A 23,482-nucleotide genomic window follows, 5' to 3' on the forward strand; every position below is an offset into this window, starting at 1 on the left:
TGACTTCAGTAATCTGGTATCCAAGAAAATAGAACACTTTTCCAAGTTTTATTGTATTATTTTCATTATCAAGACTAGAAGGTAACCCGAAACTATTATCATGATTAACCCCTTCAGATGGTTATGAAAATAGTGAGTGAATAGAGTCAATTAAAAACTGAATAAAATGATTTGTATGACTGAGTATCAAAGCAAAAGAGGAGGGAGGCGCTTCAAGATGGCAGAAGAGTAAGACGTGGAGATCACCTTCCTCCCCACAAATACATCAGAAATACATCTACACGTGGAACAACTCCTACAGAACACCTATTGAATGCTGGCAGAAGACCTCAGACCTCCCAAAAGGCAAGAAAGTCCCCACGTACCTGGGTAGGGCAAAAGAGAAAAAAAAAACAGAGAAAAAAGAACAGGGATGGGACCTGCACCAGTGGGAGGGAGCTGTGAAGGAGGAAAGGATTCCACACACTGGGAAGCCCCTTCGCGGGCGGAGACTGCGGGTGGTGGAGGGGGGAAGCTTCGGAGCCATGGAGGACAGCGCAGTAACAGGGGTGCCGAGGGCAAAGCGAGAGATTCCCGCACAGAGGATCGGTGCCGCCCAGCACTCACCAGCCTGAGAGTCTTGTCTGCTCAACCGCCGGGGCGGGCGGGGGCTGGGAGCTGAGGCCCGGGCTTCGGTCGGAGCGCAGGGAGAGGACTGGGGTTGGCGGCGTGAACACAGCCTACAGGGGTTAGTGCACCGCGGCTAGCCGGGAGGGAGTCTGGGGAAAAGTCTGGAGCTGTCGAAGAGACAAGAGACTTTTGCTTGCCTCTTTGTTTCCTGGTGCGCGAGGAGAGGGGATAAAGAGCACCGCTTAAAGGAGCTCCAGAAACGGGCGCGAGCCGTGGCTACCAGCGTGGACCCCAGAGACAGGCATGGGATGCTAAGGCTGCTGCTGCGGCCACCAAGGAGCCTGTGTGCAAGCCCAGGTCAATCTTCACACCTCCCCTCCCGGGAGCCGGTGCAGCCCGCCACTGCCAGTGTCCCGTGATCCAGGGACAACTTCCCCGGGAGAACACACAGAGCGCCTCAGGCTGGTGCAACGTCACGCTGGCCTCTGCTGCCACAGGCTCGCGCCACACTCCGTACCCCTCCCTCCACCCAGCCTGAGTGAGCCAGAGCCCCCGAAGCAGCCACTCCTTTAACTCCATCCCGTCTGAGCGAAGAACAGATGCCCTCAGGTGACCTACACAGAGAGGCAGGGCCAAATCCGAAGCTGCATCCCAGGAACTGTGCGAACAAAGAAGAGAAAAGGAAATCTCTCCCAGCAGCCTCAGGAGCAGTGGATTAACTCTCCACAGTCAACCCGATATACCCTGCATCTGTGGAATACCTGAATAGACAACAAATCATCCCAAATTGAGGAAGTGGACTTTGGGAACAACGATATATATATATTTTTCCCTTTTTCTCTTTTTATGAGTGTGTATGTGTATGCTTCTGTGTGTGATTTTGTCTGTATAGCTTTGCTTTTACCATTTGTCTTAGGGTTCTGTCCATTTTTGTTTTTGTTTCTTTTAGTATAGTTTTCAGCGCTTGTTATCATTGGTGGATTTGTTTTTTGGTTTGGTTGTTCTCTCTTTCTTTTCTTTTAATTACTTAATAAGTTTTTTTAATAATTATTTTTTTATTTTTATATCTTTTTATTTTATCTTATTTTATTTTATCTTTTTCTTTCTTTCCTTTTTTATCCCTTTTATTCTGAGCCGTGTGGATGACATAGGCTCTCGGTGCTCCAGCCAGGCATCAGGACTGTGCCTCTGAGGAGAGCCAAGTTCAGGACACTGGTCCACCGGAGACCTCCCAGCTCCATGTAATATCAAACGGTGAAGATCTACCAGAGCCATCCATCTCAACGCCAAGACCCAGCTCCACTCGACCAGCAAGCTACAGTGCTTGACACCCTATGTCAAAAAACTAGAAAGACAGGAACACAACCCCACGCCTTAGCAGAGAGTCACCTAAAGTCATAATAAAATGACACACACCCCAAAACACACCACCAGACGTGGACCTGCCCACCAGAAAGAAAAGATCCAGCCTCATCCACCAGAACACAGGCAATAGTCCCTTCCACCAAGAAGTCTACACAACCCACTGAACGAACGTTAGCCACTGGGGGCAGACACCAAAAGCAATGGGAACTATGAACCTGCAGCCTGTGAAAAGGAGACCCCAAAGACAGTAAGTTAAGCAAAATAAGAAGACAAAGAAATACACAACAGATGAAGGAGCAAGGTAAAAACCCACCAGACCTAACAAATGAAGAGGAAATAGGCAGTCTACCTGAAAAAGAATTCAGAATAATGATAGTAAAGATGATCCAAAATCTTGGAAATAGAATGGAGAAAATACAAGAAATGTTTAACAAGGACCTAGAAGAACTAAAGAGCAAACAAACAATCATGAACAACACAATAAATGAAATTAAAAATTCTCTAGAAGGAATCAGTAGCAGAATAACTGAGGCAGAAAAACGGATAAGTGACCTGGAAGATAAAATAGCGGAAACAACTACTGCAGAGTAGAATAAAGAAAAAAGAATGAAAAGAATTGAGGACAGTCTCAGAGACCTCTGGGACAATGTTAAATGCACGAAAATTCGAATTATAGGGGTCCCAGAAGAAGAAGAGAAAAAGAAAGGGACTGAGAAAATATTTGAGGAGATTATAGTTGAAAACTTCCCAAATATGGGTAAGGAAATAGTTAATCAAGTCCAGGAAGCACAGAGAGTACCATACAGGATAAATCCAAGGAGAAACATGCCAAGAAACGTATTAATCAAACTATCAAAATTTAAATACAAAGAAAAAATATTAAAAGCAGCAAGGGAAAAGCAACACATAACATACAAGGGAATCCCCATAAGGTTAACAGCTGATCTTTCAGCAGAAACTGCAAGCCAGAAGGGAGTGGCAGGACATATTTAAAATGATGAAAGGGAAAAACCTACAACCAAGATTACTCTAGCCAGCAAGGACCTCATTCAGATTTGATGGAGAAATTAAAACCTTTACAGAGAAGCAAAAGCTAAGAGAATTCAGCAAAACCAAACCAGCTTTACAACAAATGCTAAAGGAACTTCTCTAGGCAGAAAACACAAGAGAAGGAAAAGACCAACAATAACAAACCGAAAACAATTAAGAAAATGGTAATAGGAACATACATATTGATAATTACCTTAAATGTAAATAGATTAAATGCTCCAACCAAAAGAAATAGAGTGGCTGAATGGATACAAAAACAAGACCTGTATATATGCTGTCTACAAGAGACCCACTTCAGACCTAGGGACCCATACAGGCTGAAAGGGAGGGGATGGAAAAAGATATTCCATGCAAATGGAAATCAAAAGAAAGCTGGAGGAGCAATTCTCATATCAGACAAAATAGACCTTAAAACAAAGGCTATTACAAGAGACAAATAAGGACACTACATAATGATCACAGGATCAATCCAAGAAGAAGATACAACAATTTTAAATATTTACGCACCCAACATAGCAGCATGTCAATACATAAGGCAAATGCTAACAGCCATAAAATGGGAAATCGACTGTAACACAACCATAGTAGGGGACTTTAACACCCCACTTTCACCAATGGACAGATTATCCAAAATGAATATAAATAAGGTTAAACACAAGCTTTAAATGATACATTAAATGAGATGGACTTGATTGATATTTGTAGTATATTCCATTCAAAAGCAACAGAATAACTTTCTTCTCAAGTGCTCATGGAACATTCTCCAGGATAGATCATATCATGGGTCACAAGTCAAGCCTTGGTAAATTTAAGAAAACTGAAATCGTATCAAGTAACTTTTCTGACCACAACGCTATGAGACAAGATATCAATTACAGGAAAAAATCTGTAAAAAATACAAACACATGGAGGCTAAACAATACACTACTTAATAACCAAGAAATCACTGAAGAAATTAAAAAATACCTAGAAACAAATGACAATAAAAACACGACAACCCAAAACCTATGGGATGCAGCAAAAGCAAGTCTAAGAGGGAAGTTTATAGCAATACAATCCTACCTCAAGAAAAAAGAAACATCTCAAATAAACAACCTAACCTTATAACTAAACAAATTAGAGAAAGAAGAACAAAGAAAACCCAGAGTTAGCAGAAGGAAAGAAATCATAAAGATCAGATCAGAAATAAATGAAAAGGAAATGAAGGAAAGATCAAAAAAACTAAAAGCTGGTTCTTTGAGAAGATAAACAAAATTGATAAACCATTAGCCAGACTCCTCAAGAAAAAAAGGGAGAAGACTCAAATCAATAGAATTAGAAATGAAAAAGGGGAAGTAACAACTGACACTGCAGAAATACAAAGGATAACGAGAGATTACTACAAGCAACTATATGCCAATAAAATGGACAACCTGGAAGAAATGGACAACTTCTTACAAATGCACAACCTGCCAAGACTGAATCAGGAAGAAAGAAAATATGAACAGACCAATCAAAAGCACTGAAATTGAAACTGTGATTAAAAATCTTCCAACAAACAAAAGCCCAGGACCAGATAGCTTCACAGGCAAATTCTATCAAACATTTAGGGAAAAGCTAACACCTATCCTTCTCAAACTCTTCCAAAATATAGCAGAGGGAGGAACACTCCCAAACTTATTCTACAAGGCCACCATCACCCTGATACCAAAACCAGACAAAGATGTCACAAAAAAAGAAAACTACAGGCCAGTATCACTGATGAACATAGATGAAAAAATCCTCAACAAAGTACTAGCAAACAGAATCCAACAGCACATTAAAAGGATCATACACCATGATCAAGTGGGGTTTATCCCAGGAATGCAAGGATTCTTCAATATACGCAAGTCAATCAATGTGATACACCATATTAACAAATTGAAGGAGAGAAACCATATGATCATCTCAATAGATGCAGAAAAAGCTTTTGATAAAATTCAACACCATTTATGATTAAAAAAACCCTGCAGAGAGTAGGCATAGAGGGAACTTACCTCAATATAATAAAGGCCATATATGACAAACCCACAGCCAACATCGTCCTAAATGGTGAAAAACTGAAAGCACAGGAGCAAGACAAGGTTGCCCACTCTCACCACTCTTATTCAACATAGTTTTGCATGTTTTAGCCACAGCAATCAGAGAAGAAAAAGAAATAAAAGGAATCCACAATGGAAAAGAAGCTGTCACTGTTTGCAGATGACATTATACTATACATAGAGAATCCTAAAGATGCTACCAGAAAACTACTAGAGCTAACCAATGAATTTGGTAAAGTAGCAGGATACAAAATTAATGCACAGAAATCTCTTGCATTCCTATACACTAATGATGAAAAATCTGAAAGTGAAATTAAGAAAACACTCCCATTTACCACTGCAACAAAAAGAATAAAATATCTAGGAATAAACCTACCAAAGGAGACAAAAGACCTGTATGCAAAAAATTTTAAGACACTGATGAAAGAAACTGAAGATAATATAAACAGATGGAGAGATATACCATGTTCTTGGATTGGAAGAATCAACATTGTGAAAATGACTATACTACCCAAAGCAATCTACAGATTCAATGCAATTCCTATCACCAGCATTTTTCACAGAACTAGAACAAAAAATTTCACAATTTGTATGGAAACACAAAAGACCCCGAATAGCCCAAGCAATCTTGAGAAAGAAAAACAGAGCTGGAGGAATCAGGCTCCCAGACTTCAGACTATACTACAAAGCTATAGTAATCAAGACAGTATGGTACTGGCACAAAAACAGAAATATAGATCAATGGAACAGGATAGAAAGCACAGAGATAAATCCACACACATATGGTCACCTTATCTTTGATAAAGGAGGCAAGAATATACAATGGAGAAAAGACAGCCTCTTTAATAAGTGGTGCTGGGAAAAGTGGACAGCTACATGGAAAGGAATGAAATTAGAACACTCCCTAACACCATACACAAAAATAAACTCAAAATGGATTAAAGACCTAAATGTAAGGCCAGAACTATAAAACTCTTAGAGGAAAACATAGGCAGAAAACTCTATGACACAAATCACAGCAAGATCCTTTTTGACCCACCTACCAGAGAAATGGAAATAAAAAGAAAAATAAACAAATGGGATGTAATGAAACTTAAAAGCTTTTGCACACCAAAGGAAACCATAAACAAGACCAAAAGACAACCCTCAGAATGGGAGAAAATATTTTCAAATGAAGCAACTGACAAAGGATTAACCTCCAAAATTTACAAGCAGCTTGTGCAGCTCAATACCAAAAAAACAAACAACCCAATCCAAAAACGGGCAGAAGACCTAAATAGACATTTCTCCAAAGAAGATATACAGATTGCCAACAAACACATGAAAGGATGTTCAACATCACTAATCATTAGAGAAATGCAGATGAAAACTCCAGTGAGGTATCACCTCACACCAGTCAGAATGGCCATCATCAAAAAATCTAGAAACAATAAATGCTGGAGAGGGTGTGGAGAAAAGGGAACCCTCATACACTGCTGGTGGGAATGTAAACTGATACAGCCACTATTGAGAACAGTTTGGAGGTTCCTTAAAAAGCTAAAAATAGAACTACCATACAACTCAGCAATCCCAGTACTGGGCATATACCCTGAGAAAACTATAATTCAACAAGAGACATGTACCACAATGTTCATTGCAGCTTTATTTACAATAGCCAGGACATGGAAGCAACCTAAGTGTCCATCGATAGATGAAAGTATAAAGAAGATGTGGCAAATATATACAATGGAATATTACTCAGCCATAAAAAGGCATGAAATTGTTATTTCTAGCAAGGGAGATGGACCTAGAGTCTGTCATACGGAGTGAAGTAAGCCAGAAAGACAAAAACAAATACCATATGCTAACACATATGTATGGAATCTAAAAAAAAGAAAGATCATGAAGAACCTAGGGGCAAGATGGGAATAAAGACGTAGACCTACTAGAAAATGGACTTGGGGACATGGGGAGGGGGAAGGGTAAGCTGGGACAAAGTGAGAGAGTGGTAGTGTATATATGGATATATATACACTACCAAATGTAAAATAGATAGCTAGTCGAAGCAGTCGCATAGCACTGGGAGATCAGCTCAGTGCTTTGTGAGCAGCTAGAAGGGTGGGATAGGGAGGGTGGGAGGGAGGGAGACGCAAGAGCGAAGCAATATGGGGATATATGTATAACTGATTCACTTCGTTATAGGAGAAACTAACACACCATTGTAAAGCAATTATATTCAATAAAAACGTTAAAAAAAAAAAAGCATAAGAGGAGCTGGAAGGAAGAGTTAACACCTTGTCTTCCTGAAGACAGAATTATCTGAGTCTGTCAAGAATGGGGAGTCACTACAGAGAAAACCTGTTAAGCCTTTAAATATATTTAAGATGTTAAAATAACTTTAATTGGTGTTCCCATTTTCTCAGTCACTCCGCATTTCCTCATGACACCTTTGACCATTGGAGAATGGAGCATATCTCATACTTGATAAAATTACATTACATGTGCACCTAGCCTATAAACAATCAATCCGTACAAGCATCTTAAAAATAAACAAAATCAAACCCATTTTTCATATTATGTAGGCCCTAGGCAAATCCAACCACTTCACTTGATGCTATTTTAAAAATCTGTTTGTGCAGAATGACAAAGCCATATAGATTGGGGAGGGGGAGGTAGAGAGGTTAATACTTATAGGATTTTCAAGATAATTTTGACTCTTTTGACTAGATATCTAGCAGTACCTTTGCCCTGTCTTTAGCATCCCCTAGCATAAAATGAGAATCCACAGGAATTTAAGCCTGGAATTAGATCATCTGAAGAAGAAAATTTGATTCTTTCTTTTTTTTTTTTTGATGCATGTCAGAAGTAGCACATATACAAGAACACAATAAACAAAATTCAGAAGGTATTCCTCTAATTCCTACTAAAACTATCACAAATGAGCTCTAGAGTTTTCTTTGTCAAAAAAAAATCACAAATCACTGGGTCTAAATGACTCTGACCATCGTTTAATATGTCTTATCCCATAATTTTCTTATTCCATATTTATCCCAAAAATGTAAATAAGAAAATTAATGCCTCAGGAAAGAAAACACCAGAACAGTAGTGAAGCCATTAACTATCAGCTATTATAAAAATGTTACAAGACCTAAAGGAAATCATGATTATAGAAGTAAAGGAAGCTGTGATGACAATGTCTCATCGGAGAGTGTCAGTAAAGATATAGAAATTATTTTTAAAAAGAACAAAATGGAAGTGCTTGAGTTAAGAAGTATCATACCCAAAAAGAAACACTCACTAGTAGAAAGTGAAAAGATAACCCACAGAATGGGAGAAAATTTTTGTAAATCACATATCTGATAAGGGAAATATCTAGAGTAGGTAAAGAATTCCTAGAACTCAATAATCAAATGATAATAATCCAATTTAAAAAATGAGGAAAGGATCTAACAGACATTTATTCCAAGATATACAAATGACCAATAAGCACACACAAAAAATGTGCCACATCTTTAAGTCACTAGGGCAACGAAAATCAAAATCACAGTAAGATACTCTTTCACACCCACTAGTATGGCTATAATCAAAAAGACAGATAAGAAAAAGCTTTAGTGAGGATGTGGGGAAATTGGAATCTTCACACACTGATGGTGGAAGGTAAAACTGTGCAGCCTCCTTAGAAAGCAGTCTGACAATTCCTTAGTTAAACATAGAGTTACCTCATGATCTAGCAAGTAACTGTAATTTTATATCATGGTTTCTGTTGTCCATTTTTGATTAACTTATTTTATTGATAAAATCACACCTACATATTTTCAATTTAATATGGTTTGAAATCAAGTAAGTTAACGCCTTTTCCTGGTAACATTATTAGCTGGTGTAGTGAGTCTTTAAATACCAATTGGTATCATTCATCAACAGTGTCCTGTCTTTAACAGATTCTCTGGTTCAAGATGACTAATGTTGATGTGGCTGACAAGGGAACTGGGCATAATTTAGAGTTTTCTTCTGAACCATGAGTGAAACACTGAATTATATTCAGTACCATGTTTTGTTAAGCCGTTTTCTTCTTGGAAAATTGGCAAACATTGAGTAGTATGTATAGTGATTCTCTGACAACTAAAATATATGATTAAGCCTGCCAGATCATAGAGTTTACAGTAGGATTTTTAAAGCTTGCATTTCATCTGCATATATTTCCAAAGAAATCCCTATGTGTTGATACATTTTCTAAAGTTTTCACTAAATACCAAACAATAAATCTATTATTGTCTGTACTAATTGGCTATACTTAGGCTGAGTAGAAAGTTTTCCTTAATGATCCCTTCACAATTTCAACCTTACTGCTGGCATTTAGTGAATGTCAAGATACTTAATTCAGGAGTGAACATTCTGGTTTGTTCAAAAGGATTCTATTGTTATTGACTTTATCCTGATTAAAAAAAAGATTACCTCAAATCTTAGAAAATACATTTCTGGGTTCAGTAAATGTATTATTTTCTTAAAGTGACAAATCCTTCATGGGACTTTATCCTAATTAAAAAAAAAATTACCTCAAATCTTAGAAAATACATTTCTGGGTTCAGTAAATGTATTATTTTCTTAAAGTGACAAATCCTTCATGGGAATTCTTTTTTTCAAAATGTTAAGAAGAAATAGCAAAGTAAAATATTACTTGTTTAAATATACAGGTCTCATTGAACTACCCTAAAATAGAATGAGAACATGAGATGGTACCAAGCAGAACCCGAGAGGAGACCTACTGGCAAAGCCAAAAGAGCTTTTACTTTGAGTTATGATTATGAAAATTTCCTAAGGAAAGAAAAGCATGAGAATTTCGCATGTTAAAGTCATATAGTCACCATTATTTAAACTGCTGTCGATTGTCATAGTTCATCATTTGTCATATAGGGTTTATCTGGTCCCCATATAGGAGAGGTAGCCAGGGAGAAGAGAGGGGGCAGGTCCATCTCTGGTGTCTGCTTAGGTCCCTTAGAGCTTAGGAGGTACAGGAGAACTGAGTGGCCAGAGGAGTTAGAAATCTTGTCCTAGGATGGGCCAATTATCAAAGCAGTTGGAAGTCCAAGAATTTAGCAAGAGACTTAAAGAGACAAAGGCAAGACTGCTGCCAGAAGCGAAGTGGAAACCAGGATGGTTCATGGAGTGAGAACAACTGAGGGAGAGAGCAAACTGAAAAAAAGTTGATTGATTGATTTTTTTCTTTCAAATATTTAATAACTACTTATTGAGTACCTTCAATATGCCAGGTCTAAAGTAGGATTTGGTGATATAATCATAAGCAACACTGGCACAATCTTTGACATCACGTGGTGCAGATTCTAAGAGAAAGAGAAAAATATAGTCCTGCTATTTCTAACAGTCCTGAAAATAAAGACAAATTACAATTATAAAGAGCGTTATAAAGGAAAAAGTTGTTAAAAGAACATGTAAGGAGGAGACCTGACTTCTACATACTGCTTCTCTCAGGATCCCTTGTTTTCTCGTTTCTGGTTGGATTCAACCAATGGGAGGCACTTGTCCTAGACAGTGGGAGGAGTTAGTGGCACTTTGTTATGGTAACAAGAGGAAGTAAAGAGGAATCACTGGCTTGTGGGTGGTAAGAGGCATCAAGATAATTTCCAGTAATGAGGATGGTGTGCCAAAGGCCTGTTTTTGTTGTAAGCGTGTTGGTCCGTAGGGTAGACTTTTACAAATGCAGTGTTTGATGCAGTCACATTTATTCAGAGTTGGTTTTGACAGTTATGTTGCAATTTCAGACAGGATCCCTCATCATTTTGAGCTCTAATCTTCTTGAATTGGCACCCAATCATTCCAAAGCTGAGTAACACTCCATTGCATGGGAAGTTTTTTTTGTTTTTTTTTTTAATAAACTCAGCTTCTCCTCTGAAGAACAAAAGTGGAAAAAACTTAAGAGGGAATGGACCACTATTTTTGTTGGAGTATATCAGAACTCAGGCCTTTACATATACTTACTCCTTTTTGATCTTATGCAACCTCAGGGCTTTAAGTAACTTGTATATGTAGACGACTCACAATTTATATTTCTAGCCCTAACCTCTTAAGCTCCAGATTCATAACTAATTGCCTACTGGACATCCCCATTTGAATGTCTAATAGATATCTCATAATCAACATGTGCTAAACTGAGTTCCTGACCTCCCTCCTAATCAGCTCCACCCATAGATTTCTCATTTTTGTCAATGAAAACGTCATGCTTTCAGTCATTCAAGTCAACAACACTGGAGTCCTTCATTAGGAACCCTGATGTCTCTACCTTCAGATCAGAGTTTTACCACTTCTCACCATCTCCACTGCTGCCACTCTGATCAGAGATGTTATCTTCTCCAGCCCAAGTTCCTGTAATAACTTTCTAATAGGTCTACATGTTTCTATCTCTACTCTCTATACATTCTGCTTTCAAAGCGGCAGAGTGAGACTTAACATGGAGTCAGATCATGTCACTTATCTGTTTAAAACTATGCAAGAGCCTCCAATTTCAGTTACTCAGCCAAAGTCCTTAAAATTGTCCACAAAGCCTTACATAATCTGGCCTTCACTTGTCCCTCTGACCCTTTACTCCACTGCAACCATAAGAGCCTCCTTGAATGAACATGTTCCTACTCTAGATAAACTGTAATACAGGAGTGGAAAGTACATGTAATTCCCAGAGAGGACCTAGTGAGATAGCTGGAGGTGTCTCTCCTCCTCTCTCTCTCTCCTTCCTTCCTTCCTTCTTACCTTTCTCCCTTGTATAATTCATTTGGTAAAACATTTAGTACCTTCTCATACATGTTATATGACTGATAAATGCTGGAGATAGGAAAATCAATAAAACCCTGGCATTCACAATTCAGTAGGGAAAACTCTTATGTAAACCAGCTAATGCAAAACAATGTAATAAGTGCAGACATAGAATTGTAGGATGCAGTTAAAAAATACCATGTCGAAGCTGGGAACAATAATTCTTTACCATATAAGATAATTCCAACCAGTGTAGTCTGGAAGCACCCAGGTATTCTACATTATATAGTGACTGGCAAGTAGCTCTACATGGTAAAGGTAGCCATGCCAATGCTCTCTTATGTGACATGAGTTAACCACTGAACTAAGTTCCTTTTGCCAGCTCTAGAACATTATAAATTCTTGTCATTATTTTTTCTTTTCATGAACTAGGGACAATGATGGTTATAGGGAACATTGCCATCCTGAAATTATACTGAGTCTAGAAGCCTGAGGACAGGTCTAATCAAGACCTCTCTAAAGTACTTTGCAGAGTAAACAATAATTTGAGAACTAAATTGTAATCAAAGCTTGATGACTTTCTCTAATAAAGCAAAGTGCCCAAGGAAATAGAAAACCAAAGGCACATACACAGTATATTCCCTTCACTTAAAACAAGGTTGTTTTTACCCTTAGCATCCATGATAAAAGAGATTGGCAGGAATGTACATTGCAACTTCTATGGAAAACAGTATGGAAAAGCAATCCTACTTCTGGATATCTATCCAAAAGAAATAAAAACAGGATATCAAAGAGATATTTGCACCCCCATGTTCATTGCAGCACTATTCACAATAGCCAAGATAGGGAAACAACCTAAGTGTTGATCAATGAATGAGTGCATAAAGAATATATATATATATATATATATATATATATATATATATAATGTATATATACACACATACACAATGGAATCTTATTCAGCTATTACAAAAGAAGAAATTCTGCCTCTTGGGAAAACATGGATGGACTTGAGGGCATTATGCTAAATGAAATAAGCTAGACAGAGAAAGACAAATACTGCCTGGTGTCACTTATACAAGGGAACTTAAAAAAAAAAGTCAAACTCTTAGAAACAGAGAGTAGAAAAGTAGTTGCCAGGGACTGGGGGTGGAGGAAATAGGGAGAGGTTGATAAGAGGGTATAAACTTTCAGTTATAAGATGAATAAGGTCTGAGGATCTAATGTATAACATGATGATTACAGTTAATAACACTATATTGTATAATTGAAATTTTCTAAGAGAATCCAACTTAAATGTTCAGCCATAAAAAGGAATGAAATTGGGTCACTTGTAGAGATGTGGATGGACCTACAGAGTGGATGGACTTACTCCATTCTCATACAGAGTGAAGTAAGTTATAGATTCTTAAATAACCCAGTCAAAATTAGACACGGGCTAAAGATGCACTTGAAAATCCCCTTAGGGTTCTGAAGAGCAGAGAGAGAAGTTTCTGTGGCCCATTGGGTGCGTTGAAATGTTTTCCTGCCCAGTAAAGGCGAGGTAGACTAACCATGAACAATCACATTGGAGGGAAACCATTGAATCTAGTTCCTTCCCCTTGAGTCTCCATTGTTGGAGGCCCCTGGACTCCATCAGGGAGGTCACTGTCAGAAGTGTTCCTAATCACACTGGTTGGTGAGCATCCTTAGGAAACATGGATGGCCCACACGTCCCCACGTTGGCCTTCACGCTTTTACATTGATGTGGGAGCCTTTAATTGCATAGAGGCCTCTGACTGGATGTAAACAATGACTTTTTTCAGTCAGATTTACTCATTGTTATTTTACCTGAACTCCTATCATATAAAAAAATTTAGTGTTAATAGCTCACACAACTTCTATGTCCCAAACACTCATTATTGAGTTATCTCCATAGAAGTAAGACTTGAACTTTGGAGTTTTATCTTTTTAAATGATTCAGTGGGAGACTTCATCTAATACCAAAAGCATTTAACAGTCTGTTTCTCACTCTTAGTCAAACCACACATGAAATGACTGACTTAACGAATGTTTTGTCTAACTGGAAGATCTCAGGACTTAGATTGTTTGCTTTTATCATTACCATTTTTACTTATAATAGCACTAATAATAACAAATTATATTATATATATTTATATATAATTTATATAATAATAATAAATGTGACAACTGCTTCAGAAGCTCAAAAAATGTGTACTTAATAATTGCTACTAGATTGAAATGTCTGTTGATTAGAATTTATGTAACTGAACTAGGATAAAAGGGACTCCAGTATTATCTGTTTTGTTTGTTTACTATAGCAAACACAGTCGATATCTTAGGCATATCCCCTTGACCTATCCTGGAAGCCACCTAAGACACTACAGCTGCCTGAGGGTGCTCCCTGAGCCCAGCAAAATGCCTACCACGGATGTAATGGCATGGGAGCAACCCTCACCCAACATCCAACAAGAGACAGCAACTGTCCCACTGGGCAGGACTCTGAGAGGTTCTCCGCGAGACTAAGCCTCACACGCCCATATACGCTTTACTCACCTTCCCTTCTTCCTTGTGCCCCCCTCTCATTCTTTCAGATGGCTTCCTGGGGTCACATCCAAAACAAACTCCTTGCACCTACATGCTTGTCTTGGTATCTAATTTCAGGGGCACAGAGAGGGGAACCTTAACCAAGACATTTACTTGTTAATTTTTTGAGATTTATCGAATCCTTGCTCTGTGCCAGGCATCTTTCCTTTATTACGTCTGAATCCTCAGCAACAGTAGTTCTATTATTATAATACTCATTTTACAGAGGATAAATTGGAGTTTAAAGGGATTAAGATAATGTATAAATCATAGCAGGTGGCAAAGCTTAGAATCAATTTCTATTCTTCTATTGCTTTTATTGTTTTACTACCATCCTTTGCTTTTATGGGGTGAGGGCTGATCAGTAAAGTGAACACAGACTAACTGTTGTTATATAGTTACATTCTCTAAAGTTCAAATTTCTGAGTGGGTTTTGACCTATAGGATACAAAGTTGTGTCTTTCTATGACACATGCAAAGAAGGCTCCTCTTTGCTGGACAATCTCCCATTGACTCTGCACCTCACCTGCTCCCTGCTCTTGGTTTCATTTTCATCAGATGGAAAATGAAAAGCCTTGATCTAAATGATCTTTAGGATCCATTAAAGAGTTAATGTTATACAAACCTGAGTGGTGCGTAGTCTACTCCCTCTGGCCAATCCTATTGCTCTAGTGTTTTTCTTAGGTTGAATTCTCTTTATAACCACTTCTAAAGCCGAGATCGGCAAACTTTTTCTATAAAGCGCCAGACAGAAGATATTTCAGGCATCGCAGTCCTTAAGGTGTCTGCTGCAATTACTCAATCCTGCCATTGCAGTTGGAAAGCAGCAAAAGACAATACAGAAACGAATGGGTTCCAAGGAAACTATTTACTAAAATACGCAGCAAAGCCTCTGGACGGTCTCCACGTAGCACACAGAAAACACTTCCATGAGGCCCTCATGTCAAGATGTGGCAGGTGAGAGATGGCAGGAAAATTCCAAACAGCGCTTTTATTTTCTGTCTTCTTGGTCTCCTAGAAACTTTGGTGATCCTTCTCTTATAGCCCCTCAAAAGAACGAAGAAAAAGAAAGTTCTTCTGTGTCTTTCTTGTCTGAGTCTATCTGAGCAGCTTCTGTTTGACAGGGAGTGTTTTGAGTTTGTGTTTGTGCTGGGCTTAAAGGCCAAGAACAGTCAATACTCAATGGCACTGTCATCTGGAGAGCTGGAGAACATATAAATATTGCATTTGGGATGTATTTTCTTTTTGAACAAAGTTTCTGAGCAGGTTTGCTTGCTAAGGGTCTATTACTGGCATTTTCATTATAACCTCTCTAATACCAAGCTTTTTGAAAGGACTCATGACTCAGAACAAACATTTTTTTGAGTTTGAATGTGGCATACTTGATGTTATTCAAGAGATACATTTCTCTGTAGAAGCTTTCCATGGAAAATTCCCTGAGCCTTTTTTAGGGAGCCCAAAAGACCCTAAGAAAGAAATTGATGCCTCATGCTTGAATTTTTAGTCAGCTCTCTGAGCTGACAATGAGTAAACATAGGCTAAAATTATTTCTGATCCAATTTTTATTGAAAATCTTTCCTGGACTAGTGATTTGTAATCAATGATAGTTAAGGAAACCTATCTAAGTATCTTAGAGCGGTGGAAAGATGAAACAGGCTTCCTTGTGAAGCAATGAGTTCCTTGTCATTAGATGTAATCAAGCAGATGTTGAATAACAACCCACCAATGATGCTGCTTAGAGGCTTTGCATTAGGTGAGGGTTTGAGCAAATAGGTTCCCAGAGCCCCACCTTCTCACCTGTTAGGAGAAACTGAGGATGGGGCCAGAAAATGTGTCTGGACTGCACATCCGCCTTCCTTCCCATTCCCTCCTTGAATTGGAGAACCTTTGCTTTTACATAATTTACATTTTGGGCATTAAGGGTGCTTCCTTTAAAGAAAATGTTATACTAATAATAATTTTTAAAAATAAAGAAAATAAATTTTAAACCAGAAGAGATTTCAATTTTTTCTAACTCTTAAGATTTTTAAATTCCCTACAAGTAGGCTTTGACACATTCTAAATGTGAACTCTTCCCTTTTCATCTTTCTCCAAAGTGTCTCCTGATCTCCACTCAGTAAGCATGGAACCTGTTTATTCTCGGTAAATTTTATACTCGACTTCCCATGAAAGAGTAGAAAATTCCCCACAGGTCTTCCATTCACAGGGAATAGCCATCAGGTTTAGGGTTTTGACCATCATTAATAAGTAAACTCTTCAAAAGTCAAGCAGAGTTGTGTTTATTGAGAACTCAGTCCTTTAGGGAAAAAAGGAAACCTTTAGTTAATATCCGACAGCCTACCGCATCTTGGCCTTAGGGGCACAGTATTTGTGCTGTTTCCTCACATGACTTTTAGATTTTTCTCCATCGTTAAAGCTGAGATTCTCTTAAATAAAAATAGAATCAGAGAGGAGTCGGGAGAGACTCTTCACTCTTTTTGTTAACATGACAGAAATTTATTTCTCTCTTAGGTAACAAAAGAGAATCAGTGAAAAGTAGGAAGGTATTAGCATAAAATAGGGAAAACCCCAAAAATATTACCATCAAGTATGTATCAGATAGGATAGGTACTCAATGAAAATTCCCTGAATGAATACATGATTGAGGTCATTATTACACACATTCTATATTGAATCCTTCTATAAAAAGAAATAATTTGAAACAAATATCTTCTGATTTAAATATTGGGTGGATTTAAATATAAAAATCAATGTGGATTTTTATAGTAATTTGGGAAAACTGCTTCTAGTGGTAAACTTCAAAGCAATAAGCAGGCATTCAGCTTATGTAGAAACCACTACTGGTGACGAGTATTGATTTACTTATTGTGCAGGCTCTGAAGGAAACGACATATGTTTTCTGGCAAAAGCTAGTGAATTTATGGGGAAAACTAATTTGCTTTGTATGGCAAGTGTCCTAAACACATAATTACATGATAAACAAAAATATAATTCCATTTGGTTTTCTAAGTAATCCATGTTTTAAATTTTTGCGCAGGGCCATAGCAAAAAAAAAAGGAATCTATGTTTTTCATGTAAAACCTAACCAGTTGGCAGGCTAGAAAGGGGAAAAGTTTTTCATATACCATCACTAGGATTTAGTTCAAACTTATAAAACAGTCCCTTTCCTGAACCCTAGGGGTCTGGCATAGAACAGAACCAAACCTAATTATGTATCACCCTAAAGATTCATTAGGAGGATCACTTGTATCTGTTTGCCCATCAGTATTAAACGCAAATCTGCCAGAGGCTTCAGCTGTCCAGGATGGAGGCAGTTTGCCTCTTTAATAACACAGCTGTGTTGAGAATGGTCTCTCTGGGCTCTCTATGCTGTTCTGTTTTGTTTCCACTTTCAAATGCAGAGTGAATAAAATTAGAATGGCCTTTTTAACTTCAGCCAAAGTCTCGAATGCCTAAGATCGAGGGGTACCCCTGTCTTTACTCTGGTCTTCCTGAGCATGGTAGCCCATGATGCTTCTCAAAGTTGAGCTCTGGGTGGCTGGGACAGCCTTAGAAATCTTTAGTCCCCGCGATGGCTTCCGTCTGTCAGTCACCAGCGGAGGGACACATTAATTTTCAAGGCACGGCATAAGTTCCATCTGTTATCCTAAGTGTTAGTGGAGATTACATGCCAGACAAAAGACTTACTGAATGAATTAAAAGTAAATGTCACTTCCTAAAACTCAGCCTAGTCAACACAGCTTGGGGAAATATTTCCTTTCACCTGAGTTACAGCTATTGGGGTTAGGCAATATGGCAGTTTCAGACCTGGTTTACAGCTGGAGAACCTCACAGCTGCCCTGCCCCCTGTGGTAAGGATCATTGGACAGTTCTTTCTCACTTTCAATTTGCAGAGCCTATAAGGGTAAGCCTACGTGAGATCCATGAACAGCATGTTACAGTCCAATGTGATCAATAGGAAACCTGATAATGGCCCAAAGCAATTCCCATCTCTTATCCCTGGCTCTCAATTACCTTTGCTTTTAATGGACATGAGTCCCGGCTGGCAGTTGCTGAAAGTTTCTCAGATGCAGTGTTTTGTGTGAGAGCATCGAGCTTCATTTCTCATCTCAGTGGCTAGTCGATTCCTGTTCTCATCTTTAATACATTGAAGAACAGATGCCTCTCTGATGAATTTGTCAGAACTGCTAGTTTCTTAAATATCGAATCATTTACCTTGCCTGCAACTCTCAAAGCTAATTTTAATATGTATCAAAAATATTTGTATCAAAAACAACCCAATCCAAAAATGGGCAGAAGACCTAAATAGACATCTCTCCAAAGAAGATATACAGATTGCCAACAAACACATGAAAGGAAGCTCAACATCACTAATCATTAGAGAAATGCAAATCAAAACTACAATGAGGTATCACCTCACACCAGTCAGAATAGCCATTATCAAAAAATCTACAAACAATAAACGCTGGAGAAGGTGTGGAGAAAAGGGAACCCTCTTACACTGTTGGTGGGAATGTAAATTGATACAGCCACTATGGAGAACAGTATGGAGGTTCCTTAAAAAGCTAAAAATAGAACTACCATACGACCCAGCAATCCCACTACTGGGCATATACCCTGAGAAAACCATAATTCAACAAAAGTCATGTACCACAATGTTCATTGCAGCTCTATTTACAATAGCCAGGACATGGAAGCAACCTAAGTGTCCATTGACAGATGAATGGATAAAGAAGATGTGGCACATATATACAATGGAATATTACTCAGCCATAAAAAGAAATGAAATTGAGTTATTTGTAGTGAGGTGGATGGACCTAGAGTCTGTCATACAGAGTTAAGTAAGTCAGAAAGAGAAAAACAAATACCGTATGCTAACACATGTATATGGAATCTAAAAAAAAAAAATGGTTCTGAAGAACCTAGGGGTAGGACAGGAATAAAGATGCAGACATAGAGAATGTACTTGAGGACATGGGGAGGGGGAAAGGTAAGCTGGGACGAAGTGAGAAAGTGGCATGGACTTATATATACAGTACCAAATGTAAAATAGATAGCTAGTGGGAAGTAGCTGCATAGCACAGGGAGATCAGCTCAGTGCTTTGTGGCCACCAAGAGGGGTGGGATAGGGAAGGTGGGAGGGAGACGCAAGAGGGAGGGGATATGGGGATGTATGTATATGTATGGCTGATTCAATTTGTTATAAAGCAGAAACTAACACACCATTATAAAGCAATTATACTCCAATAAAGATATTAAAAAAACATTTTGAGGTTAAAATATGACATTTCACTGATCATTCAAATATAAAAAGCAGAGTGGTTGAAATTGCCATGTGGTCTGTAGCAACAAGCAATAACAATCTTTGTCTACCATCCCTATGTGGCTCTGAGATTTACAGCAAACTAGAAATGAATAACAATCTTAGTTTCACAAGTTATGACTCATGTTCATATTCTAGTAGGCTGAGCAAATTCTTATTGGTGGTGATGTGTAGTCATTGGAAAGCCAAAAAATATACAATCTCTGACCTCAAGGCTTCATTAATTAGGGGGCTATACATATGGCAGAAGTAGAGACTGTTTAGGAAAAAATAAGGAAATAACATTTACTGAGACTAGACTATGTACTATTGTAGTGGACAGCCTCGGTGCTCTGCCTAGATCCCCTTGGGTCCCTGTTACCGGCTTCTAGAGCCTCTGCTGCTTCAGTAAGCTTTTGCTTCCTCTAATGGCCTGTGTCTGTGACTCAGCTCCGGTGGATGGCCTTTGGGTTGCTGGAGCCCCTGTGTCCACAGGGGCAGAGAGTGGGAAGTGCCTTAGGTTTATGGCCTCACTGTACCCTGCAGCTACAATGATTACTGAGGGAGGAAAGAGGCCCAGCTTTTTTGCCTTAAGTTACAGCAAACTCTGAGCCGTAATTCGCACAACGGAGTTCCTCTCTACAAAATCATGCTGAGGCTGGGACTTCGCCTGAAATCATATCCTTGCTGGAGTTCTTCCCCTTCCCAACCTTCCTTCCCCCACTGCTTTCCTCCTTTCTCCTGGGAGCACTTCCTGAATAAATCACTAGCCCCTGAATCCTTGTCTCAGGGTCTGCTTGGGATACACTCTGCTGAACCTTTTACTTGTGCTCTATTACATATGCTATGCTTTTTGCATGTATTATATTACATATGCTATGCTTTTTATATTATACTGTATATGTAATCTGCACAATTCTAGGAGGAAATTGAGGATCAGTGATTTTAATTAACCTGCCCAATATCATAGAGCTATAAGGTATTACAGTATGTGTCTCTTGAACCTAAGTCTTATTCCTTCATTTATTACATTTTATCCTCAGCATGGCAAAGTGTATGGAATGCATAAAGACTACTTTGGGAATAAATGCACTTGGAGATAGATGGCTTCCACACACTGGGTCTGATGAAAATGCTAACTTCTTACCAAGAAGATAACATTTGAGAAGGAAAAGATAAGCACAGGTTTGTTGTATTCTATGTTTGCTGAAAAAAGTTTCAAGCATCAAGCATATCTCTTGGCACTGGAAGCAAAATGAATCTTGAAAACTGCTATGTGAGTTGTTTCATGCTTACTTTTTAAAATAAAGTACTTGAGTTAGAAGTTACTAGATTCACTGTAACATGGTGTTTGCTTGAAACAAATCTTTGCAAACACTAGATCAATAAAGTCGCCCCATGGCTGCCTACTAAGGAAGTTAACAAGCTTGGCAGAAAATGATAAACATCCAGAAAACCTTCAGCTTGAATATTTTATATCAAATTAGTTCAAATTAATGGCCTCAAATGGATAGAATTATAGTTCCCATTCAGCTTGATCTTTCTCATTAATTACTTCCACTGTGCATCTGCCACAATTAGTTTTATAAAGTAGCCCTGAAAGCAAGCAAAAGAAATGCTTACCACAACTTCCACAATAAAACGTGCCTCTTAGATTGTCATTAAATTTACCCCAAAGATTCCATTATCTTTTGCTTTGTTTCTTTTTCGCCTTTGGTGCTTGGGGAATTCAGAGATGCCACAGCGGCAGGGTTGTGGATGACTCACACAAGTACTGCCTACCGTCTCACAGGGCCATGACTTTGAGACGGGCCTCGTTCTCCCACTTTCCTGGAGCTTCCAGGTCAGACACAGAAACACTGCCCACTTCACCTTCTGCTGAAGGGCTTCAAACGCCCTCACCAATATTAGGCAATGGCGATATGAGGGGTAAAAGTTCTGAAGTCAGAGTCCTACCGCACAGCTGGAGGAATGACTTATAAGGCATGAGACTCTCAGAAAATGGCTTGATAATCTCTAAACATTGGTTGAACAAATGCAGATTCAACTAATGCACATTAAAGGCTGAGGATTTTACAAACAGCTTTGTGAGGAAAAGTGCCTCTCCAGTTTACAGGTGAGGAGTCTGAGATTGAAAACTTGCTCACTCCAATAAGCAGAAGAGCTGAGATTCAAAGCCATAAATCTCCAGTTTGAGCTCAGTGCCGCAGCTCCTTTACGAGGAACCCTTGGCCTCAATGGTCCAAAATGGGAAAGGCTGCAACGTGAGAGGCCACAGGGAATTCTCCAAGTTCCCATCGCCATGTTTGCGTGGGTGAGTTGAGGCAGTTTTGCCAAATGCCTTAAAGTGAAGCCTAAAGTGGCAGACATGGGGTAGATATATCTGCAGAAACAAGCTTCGAGAGAGCAGCAGAAAATATTTTGTAGCCGTCTACAGACTTATCACTTCTGAGCCCTGGAATCCCCTGTAAGAATCCAGTATTCTGTTCTATACTATTCTATTAATTTTTTTTTTTAATTTTTTTTTTTTTTTTGCGGTACACGGACCTCTCACTGTTGTGGCCTCTCCCGTTGCGGAGCACAGGCTCCGGACGCGCAGGCTCAGCGGCCATGGCTCATGGGCCCAGCTGCTCCGCGGCATGTGGGGTCTTCCCGGACCGGGGCACGAACCCGTGTCCCCTGCATAGGCAGGCGGACTCTCAACCACTGCGCCACCAGGGAAGCCCCATACTATTCTAATTATTAAACTCATTCTTTTGGGTGTCTTCTGTATGCCAGATTCCTGCCCTCAGAGCACCTACATTCTAATAGGAGAGATAAAATAAACTAGACAATGTCAGGTTGTTCTAACTGCTATTTTAAGGAGATAGAGTGATACAATGGAGAGTAACATTTCATGGGTCTTATTTATTTACATGTCTGCTTTCATTAACAGACTGTGAATTCCTGGGAGTGGTACTTTCGTTTTGTCTTCATCTTTACATGCCTAATGTCTAGCATGATTTTAGATACTCAGTAAGTGGCCATTTAATGAATGAATAGACTAGTGAGCATAGGAAGCAGCCTATCAACAAGTGCTCCAAAAGCGTGCAAGAATGACTAGCTCAAAGGAAGGCCTATTTTCTCCATTTAAATTGAAGCCAAATGCTTTCAGACTTCCTGTCTTTAAAACATTTGGTGTTCCTATAATAAGAAGCAGACTTGACTCTGTCACATTTTCCACAAATGACCACTTCCCATGAACACTTTAAGGGGAACAAGGTCACAACTGGCTATTTTCCAACAAGGATTAAAAATAATTAAAAAGGAATATTGATATGGGGCTTCAGGACCTAGGAGATTTGAGTTTCTTCGTTGGGTTTAGAAGGCAAGTTCACCGTCAAAATGTTGCAGCTGATCCTTTTACAGAAAGGAAAATGGTCACATTTTAAAAGTGCATCTTGATTTCTACCTACTACTGAACTTTTAAAAGTTGTCTCAGACCTTAAATCAAAGCACTGTTTTCACAGTATAACCATACTCTTCTTTATTGTAGTGCTGCTTTAGGCAGGATATATATGAAAAATAAGTTTAAAAGAAACAAACAAAGATATAATCTGCACTTCAGCTTAATCTTGACCAAACCAAAATCTGAAGTTACTAAGGACTAATGAATGTGATCTCAGGCACCTGAAAATACAAAAACAGGACTCAAAGTGTGTAGATAGAAATGACCAGAGAGGCTTTCAAATGCCTCATCCAAAAACATCTGGAGTTCTTTTTCAAA

This window comes from Tursiops truncatus, chromosome 5, assembly GCF_011762595.2.
Source record: "Tursiops truncatus isolate mTurTru1 chromosome 5, mTurTru1.mat.Y, whole genome shotgun sequence".
NCBI classification, from domain to species: domain Eukaryota; kingdom Metazoa; phylum Chordata; class Mammalia; order Artiodactyla; family Delphinidae; genus Tursiops; species Tursiops truncatus.